At 39.2% G+C, this 12,222-nt stretch overlaps 1 protein-coding gene across 6 annotated transcripts in view; it reads left to right on the top strand.

Moving 5' to 3' along the window:
* Nucleotides 1-12,222, top strand: part of STON2 (stonin 2) — a 68,147-nt gene that overhangs the window by 2,852 nt on the left and 53,073 nt on the right. The window lies entirely within an intron of this gene.

Raw genomic sequence — 12,222 nt, forward strand, 5'->3', positions numbered from 1 at the left:
CCTGAAGCAGTGACTTTTCCAGTCAGTGAGACAGTTTCCAAGCTGGCATCAGCTGTAAGGTCATGGCTTGTGGATTCTCCTGCTCTGACACTTGGCTCCTGGTAGTACCCTTTCTTCATGCAGCCTTTAACCCAGGTATTGCACTGAGACTTTGTGCAGTAAGCTCACAGAACCAGTTTTGGAGTTCTATTAACACCATCAGCTTTCTCTTTGGAAGCCAGAAAACCAAAAAGACATTAGGAACTAAGCTATAGAACTATAAGGATTCTTGTGGTGGCAGTCTTCTAACACAATCTTTGCCATCTGAAAGTTGTGTTTATCTAAGACAATCACTTAAACTCACTCCACAGGTCAGCTAGGAAAGGACAACCTTCAAAAGACAATTATTGGCTAATTTGCCTGAACTATTAGTTGCATTACAAAAAAAAAAAAAAAGAAAGAAAAAAAAGAAAAAAGAAAGTATTCAACTGCAAAACCAGATTATTTTGTCCTCAGATGTTTTAGCACATTTCTTTGGAGTCCATCATCACGGACGTTTTCTTACAGGATTGTGAAATCTACTAATGGATGTAATAACTTCACAGGTAGTTAACCTCAAGGAAGGAATGCCTGTCATTGTATGTGTTGGGTATGAGCATGTGCTGTCTTCAAGACTATAGCTGTAATTATGACCACAAGAATTTGAGACCTAGGAAATTAGAAGCTTTACAACTCACTTGTATATCTGGAAACTTCAGGGATTAAATCTTTGCTCCTTGTAGGTGGTGAAAGTTCTACCAGGATCTTAAACAGGGCCAGAAATCCATCTACAGGTGTCGGTGTGGGTGAGACTGCTTCCCAGGAAGGGATTATGTATCCCCTATTGACTTCTGCCATCAATTTTCATTGTCTTTTAAATGTTCAAATAAGGTGAAGGGTGTGAAACATCCCATTTTTTTCTAAACTGAAAGGGGAGTAAAATTTCAGAAACTGTGACTGAAAAAATTTAGAAGATGCAGTCCTATGGCAATACCAAGGAACATACATCAGTGTTCCAGATTTCTTTTCTGTAGCTTAAAATACGTGAGCACATTGTTTTGAGCAGGAATGCACTTTTAAAATTAATGTCCTGCATTTCTACATCTAAAAAAGATGCACACAAACTGATTCTGTTTGGGATAAAACTGAGCAGAAGGAGGAGCTCATTTAATGTACTCTGAGTGCAAAGTCAGTCTACAGGATCATTTTGGAGATAATTGTAAGTAAAAACCACAAGAAAGGTACTGTGAAAGTTGTGCCCTTAATGCTAAGTATTTCACTCTACCACTCAGCTCCTACTGGTAAGGTTTTATGCTGTTTACTAGTGTAAACTTAGGCTATAATCTCTTGACCAACTTGGCAACCCATTTTCAAATTTAGCATTATCATTATTATATATTGACAGAAGAAAAAATACAAGAAAAAGAATAAACATTATAGAACAATGCTAAAAGAGTTAATAGCAGACATCAATGCCAGAACAATGTGTTCCTTAGAGAAACATAGAAACAAACAGTGCTTTTTAAATAGAAAATAACCTTAAGTAGATTATTGGAATGTATAGCTTTCTTATACATCAGTTCTATAGAGATACAATTTCTGAAGGGAAACCATAAAATTAAAGAGTTTTTGCTGTGATCAACCCTGAAAATCCTTCAGATTTTGGGTGCTTTTTTGACAGGTAGTATTTCCCATTACACTGAAAATAATTTTACAGCAGTGATATATAAAGGTTTGTCAGTCAGCTGCAGTGAAATGTTTAGCAATGTGTGTAAGACTTCCTTGAAGTTTACGCCCTTAGATGTGAAAAAGACATGCAAGTCTAAGTTAGTTACCATACTCTTCTTGCAGGGGGATTCGCCTCATTTGAAAATAGATCAGGCAAAGGACCCTCTGGAGGTATTGTGCTCCTTGTACTGACTATAAGCAGAGCATCAGGTGACTGTCTCAGATGCCTGCTGGGTGTGTGGAGTTAAAGGAGGTGTGATTCATCTTGCTTTCTCAAGGTAACTGAACTAAATGTCTCAGCACAACTGCTTCTGCTTGAAACAGAGGGCAGAACTGACCAGTGTGCTCCAGGATTCTACAGAGGTGCTTTGGTAGTTAAAAACTATGCTGATATTCAAGGAGCAGACAGTGTGCTCCAGAGCTGAGAGCCAAAGTGGAACTCCTGGTCCAAGGGCCAGTAGACCTGCTGGTGAACTAGATAGAAAGGATGTCTTTTTGCTGAGCTGTTCCTTAATTCATTATGCTCTTTTAGGCCAAGTTTTAGTTGGCATTTAGAGACATGAATATTTATAGAAACCAGTTCTCTCTGTGGGCTCTTGGGTTTGCCAGCTGTGAAATGAAATGAAAGGATTACCTTCAATTTACTTTTGAAATAGGGGGTAGCTATATGATACAGTAATTTTGCTATCTGAATCAGAGACTCTGGTGAACAGAAGGTACTATTTTGCAGAACTTCATGGTGGTTTTGTAGTTGTGTGGGTGATGGAAATGCATGAAAAAAAATCTACTAAGCATTTTTGAAAAGTACTACTAGCTGCAAAACTGAAATTAGAGCTGGTCAAGCTCTGCAGCACAAGGCCTGTTTATTTTCTAATGGAGCAGTTTCAGTTGAATAGCTGTAAGGAAGAATTTGGCCTATGAAGTTTAATGATTAGTTGCTGTTTAGTTGCCAGCTGCTCCTAATGACAGAAACTTGCCAACAGAAATTCTCCTTTCTCTCTGGTCCTTGATAGGTTGTTTCAAATTCATCACAGCTCAAGTATTTACCTGGCTACAACTTATATTCTGTATAGAAAAATTATACATGGTGGAAACATCAGGTGCACACTCCCAGATTTATCCTAAATTATCCAGTACATAAGTTTTGCATGAGGAATGAGATCTCAGTTGATAGGTGCACGGATTACTTTGGGGGCATTCACAGCCAGAATCTCAAGTGTCACTGAAGAGGATAAGACTGAAGTAGAATAGATTTGGCAGATCTGGGCTTTCCTCTCCCAAATTACACATCTCTGACCTCTGCAATTGAATTGTCCAGTCTCTGTGAATGGAGGCAGCTATATTAGTTTACCACAGTAGATGCAGGCTCAGAGCTTGAACACCAGCATTCAACCCTTTTTTTCCTAGAAAAGTTTGCTGATTCTCCCTGTATCCAATCCAGGCTATTGATGTGAATGTGCTTGGAGCTGATCATTAAAAGATGATCTCATGGAAGCCATGCAATAACATTGGTATTAATTATTTGATGTCCTCTAGCATGAGGTGCAACCAGTTCTTCTTCCTGCAGTTGGTATCAGACTTGCATTGTCTCCTTGTTGGAGCTTCCTCAGCAACATACTGAGTATAATAAAATACGAGTGCCTTCTGCCTCCATGTGCAAGAGGGGCCTGCATCACTCACACCATGTACCTCTGCATCACTTCAAAGATCTCACCTTGGCATGTCTTGGATTCCTCTTTGGGAATGCACAAGGTAGCCTGCTGTCTCACAGGCACTATCATCAGGGTGCTACCATAGAGTACCACTTATTAGTGTGTGTTAGTAAACACAAAACAGCCCAAAACCTCAATAAAACCAAACAACAAAAAGTGAAGGATTTTCTCATACCCTCTGTTCTACGTCTTGCTAGTATACTGTGCATTCTTATGTTTTGACTATTAAACAAATACAGTTAGGCACAAATGCATTAGACAGTACTAATGCAAACATACTCTTTTGTATTGTGTATGAACTTGACTTGTCAGGAACTTTTTTTCTACTTCAGTTATATTTTTGGTAATATTATGTAAAATACTGGGTACCTTTAAATTCAATCTTTACACAAGCTTTTTTTTTTTTTTTTCCCTAGGGCTGTTTTTTCATTCTCTTGAAACAAGAGTAGCCATGCTAAAGGAACAGAACCATCATGTCTAATGGGCCTATATTTAGTCTGTCTAAAATAGAGTGACAACAAACATGATATTTATGTGTTGCCCTGAAGGATTGCAGTGTCCTGGCATCACATTAAGTTGCATTTGACTCTTCAGACACTGGAAATGAGGAAAGACTGGTTGGATCATCAAAATAATTTTCTGCTAGGGCAAACTTGTTCATTGTTCTATCACCTCTAGAGTACTGCATTTTGTCTGGCATTAAATAATCAAGTAGGGTTTCCTTAAACTGGGAGACAACTTCACATTTTACTGTTGCCTTTATCTATAACAGTAAAGAAGGATCTCCTTTATAACAAAAATCCCTTTTTAAACTCTTCATTGGAAGGGTGCTGCTGATACAGATTAGAAGTTATAAAAAATGTCACATAGAAATACAATTACAGAAATATTATTTTTATGTAAATAGTTGTTAGCTACATGGATATACAGAGAAGGCTTGAACAGAAGATTACTTTCTCTCACAGTGCTCCTAAGCCAACATTCAGCACAAGAAAACTTCTTTGCTTTCATTCAGGGCTGCATCACTTCCTCAATAGTCCTTGTCTTCCTGATGCTTTCACAGTTGGATTCTGTGTTTTTCTCTTACTCTGAATCTGTTCTCCCATTCTGTGCTTACTCACAGCTCAGCCTGATCAATGCCCATCCTCTCTGTAGCCATACAGCCTCCAGTGAAGCATCTCTCTAGAGAATTCAGTTCCTCCCTTGTCTTGAATGTGGCTAGTGTTTGAGGGCTTGACTTCTTTCTTTCTTGGAGTTTTTTTGTTTTTTTTTTTGTTTTTTTTTTTGGTGGGGGGTGTTTCTTTTTTCCTCTTCCCTGGCTGTCTTATCAAAATGAGAGTTTAACTGATTGATGGCAAATAATTGTACCCACCATCTTCACTGAAGGTGTTTTTACTGATGTTCTAGCATTTAGCTTATTTGTAATCAGAAAATAAAGCCCTTTCATGTGTGAAAGTGAAACACTGCAGAATGGAATTGCCATCCTTACTGATGGAAGCCAGATCGTTTTTTGAGTTGTACAGTGAATATTTGAAATGCAGTAATTTGTTGTAATGCATATGAGCAGGGCTGAAAAGTGAATATCTGTCACAACAGGTTGGCATTTCATACAAGCCAGGTTGTGTGTTTTCTAAAAGAGTGTTTATCATCCAGCATGATATTCCAGTAAACTTATGGTGGCTTACTCCTGTCCCTTTTTCTTTTGTCACTAGTACTAGTACAGAAGAAGGACAGGTAGATAGGATTTTATGATCTGTGTTCACTTCTTGATGGCTGTCTTCACTGATGTCAGGCTGTGATGGCATAGTTGGTTCTACAGTGATTAACTGTAGAACATTGTACATTTTGTGTTAGTGAGATAACTTAAAAAACCACTTTTATAAACAACACAACAGTACAGGAGCTTTTGTAGGGTTTGGTAAACGGAATAATGTACAGGAGCCTTTGTAGGGTTTGGTAAGTGGAATACATCTGGCTAGCTTATCTGTGCAGAATTTAAATAAGAACATATGAAAACATCATTATGAGATGTGCAAACCAGGTCATTCAGTGGGAGTTTTCTTTTGAGACACATGTTACTGGTATGACTCGCATTTTGATATTTGAAAGAAATCAATTCTTAAACACAGTTCTCTCCACATACTGTGGATTAGGGCATCAATTTTATACTATTGTGTTGTGCAATAGTTGTGACCACTCCAAATTCACCATCCTGAAGCAGAGAAGAATCTGTGACACACATACTGGGGAGGTGTTGAAGTGTGCGGTCTGGGTGCTGCTTTGGACTTCTGTCCTGTGGAGGCCTTGAGAAAACAAGGAAGAGTAGTAAGGACCCTGCACCCACCCTCTCCTAAGGGGATGTTAGCAACCTCTCCTCCCTTACTGCATTTACATTTCCTGTTGCCTACTATGATTACCAACAGAATTTTGCTGAACAAAGTAAAACCTGAACTATTCTAGTCTTTGGGGGAAAAAAAATCTTAAATTAGTAGGGGTTTTTTTCTGTTTTTTCTCCTATTTGTAAAATATTGACCGGGGGGGAAAAAAATGCCAGATTTTAAAGATGCAAATGTTCTGCTAAACAAAATCGACACATTGCCTCTTTCCTGTGATCTTGTCCCAGTCTAATTGCACTGTTGCTCGATGTGGTAAGAGAAGCACTTGACTGATTGTTGCCTCAGATTCTAGTTTGAGTTGAAAGGTTGGCAGTTTGGGAAGTTGTCCTTCAAGTTCCCATGCAACTACATGGCTTCAGTTACACTTTGAATGAATCATGTACCCAGAGTGAGCTATAGTGAAAGGCCTGAGATGCAGAACTTCTGTTTTCCTAATGTGACTGGTGATGTGAACTATCACTGTCAAACATTTTGTCTCACATCCTCCCTTAGTTTTTTCCTGCTGTATATTACTTCTAATAGTAAAAATAAACACATTAAAATTCCTATTTTGTTTTGCACTGCTTGTCTTCTACAATGTTTTTCTACATTTCTCAAGCTTTTAGGAATGCAAGTATTAGAGGAGGTTGTACAATTTATCTCCAGCATCAGATTTTGAATCTCTGTCTCTCATTATGAGACATCCAGAATCCATGAAGTATTTCTGAGGCATGGTCTTGGCAGGAGAGACATTATTGCCTTCTGAACTGCCTAAATATGCTGGTATAGCCTGCAGGAGAGCAGTTTAGGTGTCTTCTGTCTCTCTGTGAAAAACAGAGGAGCTTCTGTGGCAGATAGATTTGGTGCAGAGAAAACAGCAGCTGTTGACCTTCCAGGCAGGAGCCCTGATGCAAATATTCCTGGAGGAGATGCTTATGACTTTCTTACCAGTGCATCCTGTGCAGACTCTCCTCTCATACTGTCACTGAATTGTGAACTTCCAGGAAACTTGGGATATGTGTTTGTGGCATATGCCTTTTTGTGTGCTGGTTGTGCTGGAGAAAATAAGGTCACCTCAGCTTTAACACCACTTCTGCAACGGTCTTGGATTTAGGCAGATCACTTTGCATCTGTTGGAATAACTGAAAATGGTCATTAGTGTGGCTGGGGTGGGCCCTGGGCTCAGGCAGATCCCTAGGCTGCTTTTCTGTCATTCAGTGTGCCAGATAGCTCTAGTCACCTTCAGTACCTCACTCCATCTCTGTCTCCAATCACCAGGAGACAGCACCAATGACCTACCTTGTAATGGCACAATGGGGACTTGGTCTGGCTCTGCAGACACTGATGTTTTCCCTCCTCTCAGCCGCCTGAATAATCAGGCTAGCCCAGAGATTTGAGGCTGTGAGGGGAGGAATATCAGGAGATAGCAAAGATTTCCAAAAGAGGCTCTTACCTCAATGTATGTTGGTTCAGCTCTCTTTATTCTGTGATGTCCAAGTGGAGAGCGGGGCAAAAGAGGAAGAGCAGGAAATGTCAGGGGTTTATCTAGACTTTGACAGGGTGGGCTTCCCTGGCTCTCCGCCAACCCCGTTGGGGCAGGAAGGAGGGGTCCAGGGTTATCTTGATCAGAGTTACAGGGTCCCAGGGAAGGGGGCACAGAGTGCCCATGAGCACAATGTAACAATACAGCACTTCCAAGGCTCTTGTTAGCATTCACTTAGGTGTGATCCATAATGGGAAAAGCCATCCTTTCTCCCAGAGAGGCTGCAGGAGTTCCATAAGGCATGTCCATTTGTCTCCCTTTGGATCCTTATTCTTCCTTTCATATTGTGAGGTTTTGTTTGTTCTGCTTTTGTGTGAGTGTTATGTGCACCAGGTAGTGACTGGGTTTCGTAAGATACATCTGAAGTCATGGAGCTCATATAAGAGCATGTATCAGAGTAAGTAAAACTGATCTAGGATCTAAAACAGAATTTTACCAGGGCAATTTACAAACTGGTAGACCTGTATACGTGGAGAAAATATTGTCCGTATTATGAATACAATAATCAAGCAAATATAATTTTATTCCTGTCATCATCTAGCTAATTCATAAAGTAATCTTACCTCAGGCATTTAAGCGGAGGTTGGTAAAATGATTTTTTTCAGTAAGAATGATATTCAAATTCACTTCCTTTATTTCATTAGGTTTCTCAAGTTCATTGTTTTGGGTTTTTTTCTGTTGTTTAGCACTGTGTTTTGTTTATGCTGTTGCACCTTGAAGTACTTGGGACTTGGTTTTGATGCTGGAGAGTAGTTCCAATTTAGAGCTTATTTATTATTCATATCATGCTGTGCTGATGGTCAGTGTTTATTTACAGGCCAAGCTGAGAGGAAGAGCTGTGAGCTCTCTCTCACTTGGAAATTTGCCCAAGGCAGCAATCATTCCTCAGCTCGTGCTACCAGAATAGTTTCATCTGTACAGGTTTGCCAAACACATGGTCAAGATAAAATTTCTTATTTTTCCTTGAGGTTTTCCTGGTGGGAGTGAAGTTTGTCACAAGAAAAGCCCTGGTCAGTCTTTCCTTTTCTTACTGTCCCTTTGGCTTAGTTTCTTTTCTCTTCTAAGTGGAATTTAACAGCTTGTCTAGTTTTCCCACAGTGGTCTCCTACAAAACCAAATGCAAACCGCTGTAACCAGTTAATGTTTCAGTTCCTGAGATTGTAAGGGAATGTATAAGCAAGAAAAACAGAATCACTGTATGGATTACAGGATTTTTTCAATAATGTTGCCATGTAAGGCAATGGAGTCTATGTACTTAGCACAAGCTTGCTGTTGATATATTTGGAAAACAAGAAAGCAAACAAGTGAATTTCATACTCAGTATTTTAATTCTGACTTTTTTCTCCTGTTTTCCCATATAACTGTAACCTAGTAACTCTGGGTAGTAGTTACTCAGCCAACTGCAGCCTGTATCATATGGATGTAACTTGAAGCAATTGGAGAAATGACCCTTAGTGCTTAAAATTATTAATTGTGCTAAGCTGTTTCTTCTAAGCAGAGTTGAAATCTAAGGAGAAACTGTTTGAGTTTGCTGTCCAAACACATGAGTAATTAAATACTTTGAATGTTATGTTTACAAAAACACCAGGCAATTACAGATACTTCTGAAATCCATTACAGTTACTTCTGATACTTCTAAGCCTCAGCAGTGCCACAAACATTTCTACATATCAACATTAGTACTGTTGGTGTTTGTACTCACATAGTGTGTAAGGGTCCCACATAAAGTGAGGGCTCACTGTACAAGGTGCTGGGTGTCAGACTTCTGGATTATTATGTGTGTCCTGCTCAAATACATGTTTTTGGTTTAGCAAGATAAATGGAGAAGGACAATGATATTCCTTTTCATCTGTTGCTAGAGTGGAGTTGTACAAAAAAACAGATGTGTAATCACATCACAAGAAGGAATGGCTGTAGTCTGTGTATTTACATAGTTTTGAAATGAGAGGTTTTTAGTTATCAAAGCATTTTTTTCATTTTAGAATGAACCTTCATCAGTTTTCAAAAGGGCTTGTATAATGTGTTTTTATCAAAACACTGGGAAGACTAAAGAGACAAGGAGTTTTGTTCCAGCTCTATGATCTCTACCTTCTGGAAAACTGGAAATAACTGTCACCTACTTGTCAGTCAGATTTACATGCACCACTGTGAAACTGTAATGTGAAAAGTGGACACCTGAAAATTTCAGGACACAGAAATTTCAGCTTCATAGAGAGCTTTTTTGCCTCATGGTCAAGTCACTGCCTTGGAATTGATGGTAAAGATCACTGGAGTAAGTAGGTAAAACATTGCATTTACTGTGTAATAGTAGGAAACAAACAAACTTCCGATTAACTTTTTTTTTTTACCAAAAATCTGCTAAATTAGCTTACCTTATTTTAATCAGTTTAGCACCAAAAGCTTAGTGAACACAATAACACAAATCCAGAAGTAACAATCTAAACAATCCTGTTCATGTAGAGAGAAAAAAAAATTGCTCATCTGGCCTGGTCATATCTTGTTCCAAGAAATGTGTTTCCATCTGCTCTTGTTTGGGCTGTGCAGCATAAACTTTTGCTTTAATTGTAACTCTCTTGGAGTTTAGAGGATCCATTTCCTCTTATTCTAGTAGGCTCCAAAATTCACTGCTCTACAAATAGCCAGAGATGTTTGAGAAGTCTGAAGAACAGGAAGGAACACTCTGAAATTCACTGCAGAGTACTCACTGCAGTGTTTAAATAGTGGTCCTGACTGCTTTGGTACAGAGGGGATTCAGGTTTACCCACAATCCAAAAGGTTCTTCTGGAGGGATTTACCTCTGTAGTAGTTCTGCAGATTGCAGCATCGTTGTGTTAACTGAATGCCCAGTGGCACTGGTGTGCTGGCTGAGGCTCATCAGTTCACAGTGGGATAGGCTTAGGTTTTTCTCAAAGGAGGATTTTGGAGACTGAATGAGAGGTGAAAATTTGTGGATGAAGTATTTTTTCCACATAGTCTGCACAGGTGTTAGCTATACATGATTCATAATTCTCTACAGGCATTTGGGTCAAGGGGTGGGATTCAGGATCTTTTGTGAATGTTGAAAGAATGCAAAATTCTATCTTTTCTTCTTTTTTTGAAACTTAACATATGCATCCTCAAAATGCCTCTATTCTGAATATCTTTGAAGTTATTAGCTACTCAGACTGCCTTTCTTCTCTTTCAGGCTGCTTGTCTAAAGGGCATGATAACCCTGATAAGTCAACATAGTCTTTTTTATTTACCAAACTGGGAAGCCTCTAGAAAATTCCAGTCATGGGAAAGTTGTGTAACCCTCAATGTACAGTATTCTAATGCTATTCTGAGCTTGTAATGCTCACTCTCCATTTTAAAGTGCTAGTCTTGTTGTCTGGTACTAAGTGGATTTTAAGAATTATGTTTGTCACAGGGCAGTAGCGTACTAGAGGAAATCCATCTTAAAATAATGGTATCATTCTCCCGTGTATCTGTACTGCTGAAATAGTCCATTTTCTTATCTCCTTTCATATATTTCTTCCTCTTGAAATTGCAAAGAAAAAAATAAATTTTAAAATGAGCTCTACTGCAGTCTCTGTGCACCAAGGGCAGGCTAAACTGTTTTCTTTTTTCATTTCCTGCCACTTCATGCTTCTGTCAGGACTCCTCCAGGAGAAAGGGCAGGTCAGTATCCAGTTGTCTGGGAAAAGAAAACTTAGTTACAGATATTTAAACAACCCCAAAACAAACCATTTAATTGGTCACATGAGGAAAACAAGACACCAAGGTCTTCCTCTCCTTCCCTCATATGACCTCCAAATGACCCTAAACATCTGATTTTATTTTTCCTCTTAGCTTGCTTCTATGTTTAGCTTTGTAGTTTCTATTCACAGCACCCAAAACAGATATTATCCAGGGCAGGCAGGTGTACCTGGCCACACTGCATGGAGACAGGGGTCCTGCCATGGCAGTGGAGGAAAAAGGGCTCAAGTGCTGCTGTTCCATCCGCAGGAGAGAATTGGTTGTGTAACAAGGGTAAGATATGCAGGGTGACTGGTTAGGAGGCCATGGGCTCTGGAAAGTTTGTGGCAATGGGATCAGACTTATGGCAGATTGCACTTCACCATCAGGATTATCTCTAAGAATCCTTTTTTGAGTTTGTAGGAAATTGTACATTTTTGCATTCTAGTCTGCTCAAAAAGATTAATCTTCAGACACGAATTCTCTCTCGTTGTCAGGCAGGTTCCAAACTTTTGAAATTTTCATCTCTTTCTTGGCTTGCTGATCTGCTTTCAGCTAACAAAGGACTTTGTGGCCCTGAGGAGAATAATAATGTTGGAAGCTATTTGATGATCTGTCTACTTCAGGAATACTTAAAGATTGATGCATTTAAATATGCATTCTGCTTTTTGAAAGCATGTAAATATGTAGTCTGCTTTTTAGGCCCAAATCTTGTTAATATGGGGTAAAGAGAAGTCTCAGTGAAGTATCTGTTCTTGTAAACTAACATAAAGTTTTACCCTGAAAAACCCTTTAGTTAGTTGAGAGACAGGAGGCCAAGAAATGCTGCTTAAAGCTCTTTCAAATAAGTCTGAGTTTCAGTATTTTCAAGTACTTCAATACCATGGTAACAAGAGCTTCAATGGTTGAGATAATTGGGGACAGAATTAGCATATTTCCCCAGGAAGAGTCTTCTGAGAGTCTTGAAGTGGTTTGCAAAACTGAGGTGGCCATGAGTTCTTGTCAGAGAGTATTTCTCTGCCTGGACCAGACCCTCCCAGTTACTAGCGAAGAACCAGAGCAAGCTAACAACCTTAGACAAGGTCTAAGATGGTTTTTAAAATTAAAATGTGAAGTTCCAATCAAGGAAAGT

Source organism: Lonchura striata, chromosome 6 (assembly GCF_046129695.1).
Source record: "Lonchura striata isolate bLonStr1 chromosome 6, bLonStr1.mat, whole genome shotgun sequence".
NCBI classification, from domain to species: domain Eukaryota; kingdom Metazoa; phylum Chordata; class Aves; order Passeriformes; family Estrildidae; genus Lonchura; species Lonchura striata.